The sequence below is a fragment of the Pseudopipra pipra genome, chromosome 16, assembly GCF_036250125.1.
Source record: "Pseudopipra pipra isolate bDixPip1 chromosome 16, bDixPip1.hap1, whole genome shotgun sequence".
Taxonomy (NCBI): Eukaryota; Metazoa; Chordata; class Aves; order Passeriformes; family Pipridae; genus Pseudopipra; species Pseudopipra pipra.
Genome location: NC_087564.1, coordinates 13650580 through 13664736, shown reverse-complemented (window position 1 = coordinate 13664736; position 14157 = coordinate 13650580). Strand labels below are relative to the sequence as shown.

Genomic DNA, 14157 nt, shown 5'->3' with positions numbered 1-14157 from the left:
TAGCACGTTTCCCCATCCCTGCTCCCCCCGCGCCTCCCCCTCAGCCTCTTCCTCCGGGAGGCCTGACACTAATGCAGCGGGAGCGGGGGATTTATGGACGGCAGCCCTCCAATCGGGCCATCCGTCTTGATTAAATTAGCCCTAATGGCTCTGTGCTGACTTGCTCATCATCCTGCGCAGCCGCGCTGGGGGCGTCGGAAAGGGGCTCGACGGAGACCCCACCGGGGTGCACCCCTCGTTTCACCCCCTTGCCCTCCTTCCCTCACTTCCACAGCTCCTGAGAGGGTGGCCACAGCTGGCCTAGGAGAGGCTGGATCCTGCCTGGAGTTCTTCCCCGGCTGGGAGCCCACCAGGGACACAGGGGTTCCCGGGGCTGTGGTCCTGTGCCCACACTTCCCTCTGGCACTGCCCAACCCTGATGGAAAAACATGGGGAACCTCTCTACTCCCCAAGAGTAGAGGGAAGCTGGGGCTTACTGGGATGGAAATCCCAGGCTATTTCTTTGCATTTCTTGTAACAAACTGGGGAGTGAGGGATAAGCCAGCACGGCCAGGTGGTGGGAACACCAGACTCACCAGTTCTGGCTGCCCAGCTCCATCCTGCCCTCCCAGCTGGCCCCAAGGGCTGCAGACCCCCAGGGTGCCCATGTCACTCCCTACATATTAGCCCCCAAATCTCCCACTTGCTGGAAAAAAGCCCCAGTAGAGCACAAAGCAGGGGGAGCAGCCAGTGAGAGGGGGCTGGGACTGGGCACCCTGCAGCCACTCCCCTCAGGGTGCCCCTGGCCCATGGCCAGTTGCCCACCCCAGCTCTTCAGCCAATTTTTTGGCTACTGGGTGCATTAATTGTATCTCTGCAGGGAGTGGAGGGAGCTTTAGGCTGGCATTGCTGGCTGGGGATCGGGGCAGGGAGGGATTTGGGAAGCTTTCTGTGAGCATGGTGGGGTGGCAGGAGAGGAGCCCTCAGAGAGGAGAATGCCAGGGTACAAGGGGCTGCATGACAGGCAGAAAGGAGCAGTGTTTTGGGGTCAGGTCACCCCTGGGTGGTCTTATTCAAGACCACCATGCCCAGTGTGTGAGCTGGTGTTCCCTCCAACCTGCAAACCCCAAATCCTTGCTGAATATCCATCAGGGTTTGGACAGAACAAGGCCCCTGCAGTGCTTTTCATCCCAGGATTTTAAAGTGTTGGTTAAAATTCAGTGTTTGTGAGGCTGGTGGAATGGGGTGAGGTGGACAAGCCAGTGTGGAGAGGGGAGCAGAGGCAGCACTGTGAGCATTGCCCTGAAATGCTCTGAATTTGGGATTTTTGGGAGCAGTGAGGGGACGATGCTCTTTTGCTGTGCCGGGGAGAGAATGGGAGCTGAGGATAAGGAGAGTCACTGCTCCAGGATGCTGCCGAAGGGGAGAGGGAGGAGCTACTGGTCCCAAACTTGTGGTGGGAGACAAAGAAGAGTGAAGAGGAGTCTGGGAAGGGGTGGGAGGTGATGCAAAAGGGCAGGTGGGGAGGGAGCCTCTCCATGTGCTGGGGTCTGGGGGGATTTATGGCTTTCCTGTGACCTGCTGGCTGCATGACAGCCACGCTGAGCAGGGCCGAGCATCGCTGTCGAGGCTGGAGGTCTCCTGGCGGTGATTTTTTTTTTTAACAAAGCCTGTGAATCCCCAAAAAAGGAACAGGCAGCAGCCCTGGGATCTCGCGGGTGACCGAGTGTGGAGGAAGTGTAGCAAAAATTACAGACGGTGGCTGGTTTGCATCTCCCTCTGGCTGGGAGCCAGCCGGGGTTGTGAGCCCACTGCAGCATCCTCTGCCTCCTGCTCCCCTCCATGGGGCAAAAGAGGCTGCCAGAGCAAGGTTTCACTTTGACCCTCTCCACAAAGGCCTCGCTGTTATAAGAACAGGGTGACCTGGAGACACCCAAACAGCTTAAAATAATACTCACCACCAAGAAATAAACTTGGACTCCGGTCAATCTTTTTTTTTTTTTTTTTTTAAATAAAAATAATCCCCGCCTGCAATAAAAAGAAGTGGCTTCAATTCCCAGCCCTCCCTCGGCTCCTCTCCGCACACACAGCCCCTGCCCCTCAAACCAGCCGAAAGTGAAGCCTTCAGGGACCTGGTACCCGCCATCGATTTTTCGTGGAAGGTGCCCAGAAAGGACGGTGATGGACTGCGGGGCCACTACCCCCCGACCGCAGCAGCCAGCACGGGGGAGCTGAGATGGATCCATCGGGAAAGGGTTGTTGCTTCGCTCTGGCTTTGGTTGTCGGAGCCGAGGCCGGGCTAGAAAAAGCGAGCGGAAGCCATCAAGGTGGAGGAGAGGAAGCGAGGAAGAAGAAGAAGAAGAAGGGCCGAAGGGCTGGGGCGAAGCAGCCATTAGGAAAGTGCTGATGCAGAGGTTCCCTCGTGTCTACGGGCAGAGTTGGAGGAGTTGCTGTTCACGGACAAAGGCAGCAGGAGGGAGTGGAGCTTTGTAGAAGCCGGAGCCTGTCTCACTGGGTGTCTGTGTTTCATTCCCTGTCAAAAGCCTGGGAGCTGGGGGAAAAAAGCAGGGAAGCGGCGAGGCTGCAGCGCTCGCTCAGGATCAGATAGCAAGGAAACCAATAGCGGCGAGAAAAAAAAAAAAAAAAAAAAGAAAACCAACCCACATCAACCAACCAACCCACCCACCCTCCACGCTGAGGCTGGAACAGGCAGGTCCCTGCCAACTCCACAGCACGCAGCAAGCAGGGAAGAAGTCCACCCTCCCCGGGCAGGAGCGGAGTTGAGCCCGAAGGATATTTGATGACACTTCGACAACGATGGGTCCCCCAGTATCTTCCAGAGCCCATTTGAGGGTGAAGGCTCTGAAAGCACAGAGGGAGTTTGAAGCTAAATTCACCTGAGTCTGGATCTCTTGGTTGCTGGGATTTATCTATTTTTCTTATTTTCTTCAGGGAGAAACCAAACCAAGAAAAAAAGCGTGGTTTTTTTTTTAATCTCTCTCCTTTTTTTTTTTTTTAATTTTTTTTTTTTCTTTTGGAAGAAGATATATTTTTTTTTTCCCCTGTGGTTGGAATGGAGGGGTTGGGTCTGTGCCTAAGAAGCAGCAGCCGAACGTCGGTCCTGGGAGAAACCCGAGTGGATGTGGGGTCCCCTGCCAGCTAACTCTCCAGGACCCGCAGCCCCACGGCCGGGGGGCCTGGATGCAGTGAGAGGTAAGTGCCGGCTCCGGTGTCTGCCGCCAGAGAGCCGGGGCGACGGCTCCTCCGCTCCTCCAGCTCCGTCTTAATCCCAAGTCAGAGGCAAAAACAGCAGTCTCATAGTGAGTCAATCACTTCCACCTATTGCAGCCCTAATGGAGAAATAAGACGGGGAAGTTTCGCAGCGGCAGCTTCGGGGAGGAAGTTCCCCCTCACCCCTGTACCCGAAATGCCAGGCTGGGGGGGGATGTTTTACCGGGCTGGCCGCCGTCACCGTGCCAGTGCCATGGGCCCCCTCCCTGCCCAGCCAGCAGCGAGGGTTTGCTGCTGCCTTTTGGGGAGCGCTGGTTCCTCGCCGTGCTCCTGCTCCCCTCCTGCTTCCCCCGGGCCAGCTCGCTTCCTCACCCAAAACTTTTGCACGCTGGTTGTTTTTGGCAATGCCCACGCAGGGTTATGCCCCTCTATGCCCACACGTGTGTATCCACATGTGTGTGACACATGCTCGCCTGACCCTCTTACCCCCAACTCCCTGGACCCCGCCGGTGCAGGGACACGCTCGGGGGGAGACCAGGAGCTGTGGGGCTGGGGGGTGCTTCGAAGGCAAACTGCAAAGCGCAGGGAAAAAGCAAAGCGAGCCGAGCGCGGCAGCGGCAGCAGCAGCATAATTGCATCACTGTAATAGTATCGGCGCTGAGCACGAGCCAGGCGAGTAAAATTGTCCAGAAAATGAGCTGTACTAAAGTGCCTCCAGTTTGCAGCACCTGCACGCCTTCGCTGGGTGCTCGAGGCCGTTCGTATTTTTAGAAGTCTCTCTTAATTATAGAACGAAGAGTGTGAGAGGGAAAATGGTGTGTATTTAGCAGCATTCGTTCCCGGACAGTTTTGCAGTGAATATGAGCACAAAATCACCAAATAGGGGTGTTTTTTTTTCTCCCCCACTGCTCTTGTGATTTTGAACCACCTGTTTTGCCATGGCGTCGGCAAACGAGGGCTGGATTTTTTCTTTCCTGTTCTTAGAAAGCGTGGTGATGACTTTGCCTGCAAAAAAGATGGGAAACAATCCTGATGCCTTCCCTCTTCACCCCAAATCAACCCCAATTTCTGTGAGACCTCCCTAATCCCCATCCCAGGGGTGACACTGGTGGGGACAGGGGATTCGCCCGCCGGTGCTGGGTCTCCAGCAGGCACCAAAGAGCTCACTGCAAAAAAAAAAAATCCACAACAAACCCTGCAACAACTCGTTTTGCTTCTATAAATCTCCTTCCCCTCATCCCTTTCTCTGCAAAACTTTCCGGGGCCTTTTGTTTGGAACAGCAGGTGAAATTCCCTTTGTGTGAGCACAAAGCAATGAAGCCACCAGAAAATAATGAAAACAAGACTAAAAAAAAAAAACAACCCAAAAAATAAAACAAAAAACCCCTTGCCTGCTCTTTTCAGGCCTGGAATAACAGTGAGCATTCCCGTCTGTGCCAGATAGGCTTAATAAAGCTCTGGCTTTGCTGGGGAAGGCACCGTAAAGGCCACTTTATTTCTTGCCTCTGATCCAAAACACACTTTGAAATCCTGTGTTGCCTCTGCTGCTCTTTACCCAAATGAGTTGCTTTGCCTGTGAAGTCAAGGAGGTTTTTTTCTGAGCCCTGGAATGACCCCGGGGGATACGGCGATGGGGTGGGATGTCGGTGTCCCCCCGTGCTGTGGTGCTCCGTGATGCTCCTTGATGTTCCCAGTGGGGTTCCCCTCTCCCCGCCGGCCGGGGCAGCTTCACCGGCAGCGCGGTGGAAACCGTTCCCGCTGCGGATAAACTTCAGAGAAGCTGTCGGGGGAACTGCACGGCGAGCTCAGACCTGGCGTTTTCACCCCATCTGTGTCAGGTTGTAGGGTGTGAATGTGCCTGAGAGACACGGGAACCTCACCCAACCTCTGTGCAGGTGGAAGGAGGCCGGGTTGGCGGTTTTGGGGGTGCTGTCTAGAAAGAGTGGGAGCGCAGTCGCTGTGAGGGATTGCTGGAGGGACGTGTCCGTCCCCCTCTCCTGTCGCCGCTCGGGTGTGTGGCACACAGAGCGGGCACCTTATGTAAGCAGCGATGGCAGCGCCGTGCCCCGGCCGTGCCATCCTGCTCTGCCCCTGCTGGGCCCTGCGTGGCCTCCACCACCTCCCTTATTCCCCACTCTCAGGGTCCCCTCTGGGTGCAGGGGCTGTTGTATCACTGTGGGAAGGAGCATAACACTCGCACCATCCGAGGGGACAGGGTGGTGAACGGCTCCAAGCGCAGGGGTTTGCCTGTGGTTTCCGAGGAGTTCACGATTCCATCCTTCCCAGATCTGGCTCTGGGGTCCCCGGGAGCTGGCACCAGGCCTAAGCCCCTTTCTAAGGTCTTCTGCACCCCTTGTCTAAAGTCCAGCATAATTTGGGTTCAGCACTGCAGGGCAAGGGCCAGCTCTCATGGATGAGGAGGGAAAATTGTCCTCTAAATGCAGGGACACGGGTTGGCAAAGGACCTGTGTCCCTGTCCCAGATCATGAGCCTGTCCCTCCATCCCCACTGCAGGCCCCTGTGTTCCCCAGTCCTCACCCATCCACCCGCCCTGCACACAGTGTGCCCGAAATGGAGGAAAGGAGAGAAAAAGATGAACATTTAGGGGCTTGGGAAAGCCCCTGAACCCCAGAGAGCAGAGCACGCTGGGTGCTTCACTGCTCTGGCTCCACTCCAGCTTCTGAACAGGGGTGGGAGGGAGAAAGGTGGGAGTGGAGCGGCAGGTGACTGGGGGTAACTGTAAGCCAGTCACCTCACTGGGTTATGCCCCTCTTCCATCATTCCTGGCTTGTTCCTAGCTTGTTCCCTGGTTCTTTCTTGGTCCTTCAGTCCCAGCTTGATCCTGGATCCCAGCTCGACCCCAGTTCCCAGCTCTCTCCCTCATTCCCAGCTTGCAGCAGGTCTGCCGGTGGGCGATGGATTTTTTACAAAGCTCTTTCAGATTCCCCCGTTGGACTTTTGAAGCATCTGGTATCACTATCTCAGCGTCATTATGAATTAATTAACATTAATTTCCTGTTCTGGTATCTCCCATTGCTGAGAGCCTTAGCCTGGGCTTTTTCCCCTGCCACACACACCCCAAACAGAAATGGCCACATCCAGACTGTGCCTGGCAGAAAGCCAGAGAGAAGCCACGTGTTTGGGGGGCCGTGGGCTCCCCATCCCTGTCCCCATCCCACACCGTGGCAGGGGATGCTGCCAGGCTTCCGATGGTCTGTTAGCCAGGATAGGGCTGGTCCTGGGAGAGCCTCGGTGTTACCAGCACTGCCTGCCCCTTTGTCGTGCCCCTGGCACGGGGTACAGGTGTTTTGGGGATGGGTGATGCCGGCTGTGCCATCCCTCACCTCTGTGGGATGAAGGGCGGGTGATGCTGGGGCTGTCCCGCGGGAGAAGGATCTTCCCTCCAGCTCTGGGAAATCCTGATCCTGGCTCCCCAGCCTGTGCTAGAGGCACCAGGGATGTTCTCTTCTGGGATGCTGTCCCAGGGATGCTAATGCCAAGGATGCTGTTCCTGGGAGTGCTGATCCCAAGGAGATTAATCACAGGGATGCTGACCCCAGGAAGGCTGTCCTCAGGGATGCTGACCTGCTAGATATGTGAGGATGGGAATACAGACATAGCAGGATGGGATGAGGCCGTGATCCTTTGCCCCAGCCATGTTCATCCTGCTCTGTGAGTCACCCCGAGGGAGGCACAGCCCAGGAGTGGCCACCTGCTTCCATCCCTGAGCTCACCTGCACGGGTGAGCCCTGGTGAGTCCAGAAGGACTCAGAGGGATGTGGGCGCAGCACCTTCTGCCTCCCAGCCCCATCCAAGCCCTTTGCCTGCCCCACTTCCTGCTCCAGAGCAACACAACCCTCCTGTCCCCCCACTGCTGCCCCCCTGCCACCACCATGTGCCCCATGGCAGGGCCACAGCAACCCCCAGGGCCACCCCAAGCCCCGCTGAACCCTTTGCAGTGTTGGCTGAGTTGGTGGCGTCTCCCCCCCCCCGAGCTCCGTGAGCCCCGTGGCCAAGGCAGGGAGGGGGTGGCAGCCCCCGGGGGGGCCGGGGGATAACCCCGGTGTCCTACATCCCCGGAGCCCGGCTCGGGCTTACGTAACAGCCGTGCTGCAGTCTGCTCTGCTCAGCGCCAGTGCCACCGGCAGAGCTGCAGCGCGGAGCCCATCTCCCTGGATATTTGCTTTTTGGGGAGAGGGGGGAGGGAGGGGGACACCTGCGGGGGTAGCTGAGCCTCAGGGAGTGGCCAGGACCTGGATGGGGTGGTTGGCAGAGCTGACTGGGCACAAGGTGGGGATGTCTGCCCCCAGACCCATCTGTCAGTGACCTTGGAAGCCAAATTCCCCCCTGGATGGCAGCACAGTGTGGAAGGAGGGGCTGGGGAGGGGGAGAGCAGAGAGGGCCCTGCCGTGATCCTGAGTGAGGATCAAGTTAGAGGCTCTGTTGCATCCTCTGCCAACCATGCTCCTGTCTCTCTCTCTCTGGGAGAGCATTGTGAGAATGGGGAAACTGAGGCAGGAGGCTGTGACATCCCGTGGGGAACAGCTACCAGGGTCCCTCTGGATGGGGAAGGGATGGGAAATCACCAGCCCCTCGGATAACCCCGGGTTGGAAATGTTCTGGTCCAGCCCAAGCTCTTTCCCCCAAGCCAATGTCCCTGCTTGGGGCTGGCACATGGGCACAGGGAGCTGCTGGAGCTTGGGGCAGCATCCTGGCAGGAAGGTGCAGCTCTGGAGTGTGTGTCATAGCACGGGACATGGGGGGACATCAGGCTGGCTGCAGGACCCTTTCTGCCCCCAGCTTGAGTTCCCAGGAAGCTGCAGGTGCTGGAGCAGGGAGCTGGGGGGAGAAACCTCACTGCCAGGTTGTGCTGAGGCCGTGGTCTGACAGGGGACCTGTGTGTCACTGGGCCTGACAGCTACCAAATGCCAGGGTGCACCTGGGAGCTGACCATGTGCCAGCACCCACCGGGAGCCCGAGGGTTGTGGGTGGGCGCTGCCAGCAACCTCAGGGCTCAGGGTGGTACTTGCTGAAGGTCCCTCTGCAGCCAAAACATCCAGCACAGCTCTGCTCTGGCATGGCTCTGCTCCAGCACAGCTCACTGAAGCAGGAGGAGGGATTGTGTCCCAGTGGTGACCCAGTGTTTTGGGGACCTGGTGGGTCTCTGGCCCACCCTGAGGGTGCAGGGTCACCTGGTGCCACTGACAGCTGGGCTGTGCCTCCGTGGTACCTCATGGCCAGTGCTGAGGTGGGGGCCATGCCACTGTGGGAAAACCCAATGTGACCCCAGTGCAAAAAGTGTGATGTCACCCATCAGTGAGAGCCATTCCTGCAGGGACCAAATCACCAAGACCCCCCTCGCTCTTCCCCCTTTGCCCCTCGCTCCCAGGCTCAGCTGGTTTTTCTCCCAGGGCTTGGTGGGATGGAGCCCAGCCACCCCCCAGCATCCTGCCAAGTCCACTGCCTTCCCTGAGCATCCTGACCAGCCCTAGAGCCTGCTGTGCTCGGCACAGGGACCCCGCAGCCAGGGGGAACCAAGGACAACAGTGAGCTCATCCCTCCTGCCCAGGCTGGGAAAATCATTGCATTGTGCTCACTGCAACAGGCTCAAAGGCCTTTGGTTCCCTTTTAGGACACGTCTGGAAAGTAGCCACTGAAACAAATGCCAGGAAAAATAACCCTTCCGTAGTGACCACTTTCTTCATGGGTTTGGAGGGATCCGAATGTGGATCCCTCACCTTGGGAAGCCCTTTGGGGCTGTAGAAATAAAACTCACCCCAGCATAGGCCCCTTGTTTCTGCTCAACCTGGACCCATGGGGTGATTTTAATGTTTGGGAAAGGGGTGCTGCTCTGGATCGTGCTGCCCTTCATCTCCGCCGCGGCACAGGGGAGCCCTGGCACAATCCCCCGTGGGTTGGACACCCAGCTTGGTGGGATCCTGCTCCCCAGCCAGGGTGGGATCTGGCAGCTCAGAACACCCTCCAACTCGTTACACACACAGGCCAGCTAATCTCCATCTGACAGCGAGTCATCCTTCCCACCGTGCTGAAGGCTGGAATGACAACGTGGTTAAAGGGGCTGATGAATTAAGTGCATCTTATAAATACATCAGATATTAAAATTCCCATATAATTACAGTGCAATGGATTATATGTGGTGCTGAAGGGGAAGCGATTCAGCAGAGCAAAGGAATTACAGTGATAGAGGAGAGGCAGCGAAGCGTAATCACACCCAGCTCTGATGGGGGGGCAGAGCAGGGGCTGGTTTGGAGCTGCAGTGGGAGCGATGCTGAGCGGCACTGGAGCTCTGCTGGCATCCAGGGCTTGTCTGGGATGCTGCAGGCGTTAGGGAAAGTGAGTTGGACCTGCAGGGTTTGTGGAGGGGAGTGGGACAGGCCTTTGCTCTCCCAGGGAGAAAGGCACCCTGCTCCTGGGCTGGCTCTGGCCAGATGGATCCACAGGCTTTGACCGTCGCTCACTCCGGCACCCCACTGCTCCCAGTGCTCCTGTGTGTGACCCAGCAGTCAGTCCTTGAGCAGATCAAAGACAAGAGAATCCGATTTCCTTTTTTTTCCTTTTTCCTTTTTCCTTTTCCTTCTCCTTCTCCTTCTCCTTCTCTTCTCTCTGTCTTTTCCTTTTTTCTTCCTTTTCCCCCCTTCTTTTCCTTTTCGTACTCTGTTGTTTTTTTTTATTATTATTTCTTCTTCTTTTCCTTTTCTCTCTCTTTTTTCCCCTTCTCCCCACTCTCAGGCTCCATGTTCCCAGCCCCCCCAGGCAGCTGTAGGTATGAGGTCCAGGCAGAGCTGCCAGGTCACCCTGCACTCCAGGTGTCACCAGACAGCCCCGCCTGTCACTCACTCTCTCTCTCCTCCGTACTTTCCAGCATTGGTGTGGCAGGGGGGTCTTTTTGGTGCTTTCAGCCCCCCTGCCCCGCTGAGGGGGTGCCACCTACAAGGGGCCTCGCAGTCAGTGTCCCCGGCACGATTTGTCTGCGGAGCTGCCGGAGCAGAGGCTTTTCCCTAATGAGCTGGTGCCGGTTTGCTCGCTAATGATGTGGAGCGGTGCCATCTCCAGACAATTAAGTAGTGTTGTCCCAGGCTCTAATAAGGGCACGGAGAAAGCCAGGCATGGAATGCTGTGTGATGGCACGTGTGCGGGGCCGCATCGAGGCACCCACCGAAACCCTGCGAGGGCCAGTGGCCCGTCCCACTGCCACCCATGCTGCTGCCTCTTCCTCCTTCTCCTCCTCCTCCTCCCCCTCCCCAAAAGGGCCAAGAGTCCCCTAGGACACTGTCCCCATCATGCCTCCACACTCGATGAGGACACGGGGCTGTGTGACACCCGCCTTCGCTTGTGCAACAGCGTTTGTTTGCTAATTAGCAATAACTGGCAATCCGTGCCGTTCCCCCCGTCATTAATTATTATTAATTATTTGTTTTGCAAATACGGTTGAGGAGCACAGCAGTGAAGGCAACACGAACAAAAACAGTCCTGGGCCCAGGCGTTTATGTAACAGCAGGAGAGTGGGCACTGCAGGAGCCCCTGGAGTCACCCGGCCTGCACACGCTGTCCCCTGCATGGGGTCCCCTGGGAAATGGGGACAGGTTGATGGGACAGCATGGGGTCCCCTGGGAGCTGGGGACAGGTTGATGGCATCGATGGCAATGGGCACTGCAGGGCTGGTGCTGGAGGGGACTGCAGGGGTGAAGGATATGGAATGTAATAGGGAAAATGGTGCTTTTTAGGGTCCTGGGGGATGAGGGCGATGGGGAGGACCCAAGGGTGGAGGGGGGGGTTTGTTGGTGATGGGTGGCTGAGGCAGGTGCTACTGGCAGAGATGAGAAGGCGATCACTGTGTGTTGTGCGTGCTGATGGTGTCCTGTCCCACCCCTTTCCGCATGGTCTATCCCTAGGAATGTTGTCTGGGGAGAAGTCGGGAAGTTTCACCAAAGCTGTTACAATAAGTGGAGGTTTCCTGTCTCCATCTTCCCATTAGGAGGGTGGACGGGGCTGGGACCCAGCTTTGTGTCCCACTCACCCCTCTGCCTGGTGCTGATGGTCCTGGGACATTATTTTGATGCTCCCTACCCTCCCTTTCCCCTCCATCCGGGTCTCTCTCCTCTATCCATGGATCCCTTCCCCTCACATGCCTCTGATCTCACCATAGACCCCAGTTGCAGCCACCCATCGCATCCCCATGTCATGGAACAGTAACACCAGTGACACTGTGCTGCAGGGACACAGACTGGCAGCAGCAGGGCCCTACTCAAGCCCTGCTTGAGCAATGGGAAAGGGAACTGAGAAAAAATGGAAATTAAAGAGAGGAATGAATTGATAAGGATCCTGCCTCGACCACAATGGCTTTGTTTCAGGAGAGCTGATACCACATGCTAGCTAACGCTGCGCCTCAGAGGGTTTTGGGAAGCAGAGAGGTTTTGGCAATGCCCAGGTGCAGTTTTGGTGTGTGGCGGATGTGAGTGTGTGTTCGAGCTGGGCTTGGTCCCTGCCCAGCCACTGATGTCCCCTGGTGTCCTGTCACTGTCCCCAGCAGAGGCTGCACCACGAGGCAGCCGTTGTCATAAAGCAGAATCCTGGCAGAGTGGAGATTTGGGGCGAGAAATGTGTTATCATGAGGCCATGCCCGTCCTGCTGGGTGCCACTGCAGGCAAAGCCCTGGAACAGCAGACATCCTGGCTGGAGGGCTGCTGGCTCCCGCTGTGTAGGGAATCACCCTGTAGTATGTGTGTAGTACACCCTGACTACACTGAGCACAGGACAACCTATGTGCTTGTAACAATCCCTATCTCCATACCTCAAGCTCCAAGTGGATCACCTGTATGTCCCTCCCCATCCCTGGTGTTATTTGCTTTTTGCACTTACTATATCCCCCAATCACTACCCCATAAAGCTTGTTGCTGTATTTCCTCCACTCTGGGGTATTTGTTCTTTAGGGGAACATTTCTTTAGGGATATTCCCAGCAGGGATGGGAGAGGAGCAGTGCTTTGTACAAGCTGTGCTCAGAGCTGCAGCGACGTCCCGACAAAGCTCTCCCATTATTCCTGTGCCTGATGTCCATGGGGAATTCAGCCTCTTTTCTTCCTTTTCAGCTGCAGGAATCAGCTCTGGCTGCTGCCAGGGTTATCTCCAGCCTCCAGCTTGCAGCACGCTCTGCTAGTTCCCCATCCCTCTGAGGGCTGGGGCTTGACCCCGGCCGGGCAGCACGTGCTCCTGCAGAGGAGGACGACGGCTTTATTTTCCCATCACCAATAATGGGTTTGGAGATAAAATCTGGAGAAAAGCTGGGGACTCGTGGAGGTTCCCTGGCTGCTGCCTGGGCACTCGTGCGTACTCACTGCCCCATCCTGAGCCCAAGCCTGGGCCGGTGGCTGCAGGGAGGGCTGAAGCCAGATGCCTGTTTCTAATAAAGCTGAGCTCCCGCCGTGAGCCGCGCTCGTCCTCGCCCGCTCCAGATGATAACGGCGGGGATGCCGCCGCCGGACGGACCTCGCGGTACATGTGAAAAGCAGATGAAGGTGAAAGGATCTTGCATCTGTGCACTAGTCCAGATTTGTGCAGTAAGGATGCTCTAAGGAGCATCTTGCCCGAGACCTGTCCCCCGTGGGGGGTTCGTGGGCTGCGGGGGGCCGGAGGCGCAGGCGGAGGGCTGGGACACTCCGTGGAGCGCAGCAGGAAGGAAGCGCTCGGTGAGGACACAGCCAGCACTGCGTGCACGTCCTTACATATGTGCTATTTTCAGCTTGACGGGGAGCAGGCCAAGTTCTCCAACAGATTGAGTTTGGAGCTGAAATCCTCCTCTCCTCCTCCCCGCTGCCCAACACCCACTGCCTGCAGGCACAGAGAGTCCGAGTGTGCCCAGGGCACCTCGCTCTGCCCCGTGCAGTATGCAGTCCTACTGGGAGATGCCCGCACTGTCCCAGTGGTGACGCTGCCCAAACCCCCACCTCGCAGCAAGGCCACAGGATCTGCTCGGGGGGCAGCTGCTCTAGCTTCTCCCTTCCTCACTTCAGGCTGGTACCAGACACCAGCCCCAGCATCCTCCCAAATCCATCTCCACTCTGGACCAGTAGCTTCGCTTGCCTTTCGCTTTGCACGCTCATGCACACTCCCATCCGCTCTCTCTTTGCTTTTTATTCCGAGCAGAAAAAATCCCTCCTTCCTCCTCTCCCCAGATCCCCCCTCCTGTCACCTCCCTTCACCCCCAGCACTGTGACCCTTTCAGAAGTGCAGCTGCCTTTGCAGCCGTGTCCTTGCCCTGCTTGAAATGCAGGAAAGAAATCCATGTGCAACTTACTGTCTCGGCACCCTGTAATCATTTTGTCAGCCGAAAAGCACTTTTGTCAAACCCCCACAGGCAAACAGGGAGGGAATGGATTGGGGAGAGGCACCTGACACCACTCTTTCCTTTTCCCCCCTGTTTCCATCCAGGGTTTTGTTTTACTGGTGGGACAAGCACGGGGTTTTTCTCTCATTTCCCTGTCTGCGAGTTTCAGTGGCTGTCCGAAGAGAGTGAAAGGAATAAGGAAAACATTGCAGGAGAGCAGCGAGGCTGGAGAAAATGTATTGCCAGAGGCTGGGTCTTCTCAACAAAGTGCAATTACACAATGGGAGGAGAAAGATGTTAGGCCAGAGAGGGGTTTCCAACCAGAACTAATGGAGCTCCAGGCCTGGTCACCTGGGATGGCCCCAAAGTGTCCCTGGCCCCTGTTGGGTGCTGTGGGAGCACTGAATGGCTCCTTCTGTCTTGCACATGAGCTGCTCTTGGAGGTCTTACAGCGGGAGGTTGATGTCATCCATTTGCTCCTTCCTGAAAGCAACAAACCGTGAGGCAGCGGCTGCCTAGCCCAATCCTGGGAGCCCAAACCTTTCTCCAGGGTCAAGTCCCTGAAGGAGACATGGTTCTCTTCAATGTCAGCTCTCCTGCTCTG

General features: G+C 56.8%; 1 protein-coding gene across 1 annotated transcript in view; it reads left to right on the top strand.

Moving 5' to 3' along the window:
- The first annotated feature begins 2107 nt into the window (after window positions 1-2107).
- Window positions 2108-14157, top strand: part of KCNJ12 (potassium inwardly rectifying channel subfamily J member 12) — a 34020-nt gene continuing 21970 nt past the window's right edge. The window contains exon 1 of the mRNA XM_064673283.1: window positions 2108-3192. The gene's annotated coding sequence lies outside the window, so the exon portion shown is untranslated. The remainder of the gene's footprint in view (window positions 3193-14157) is intronic.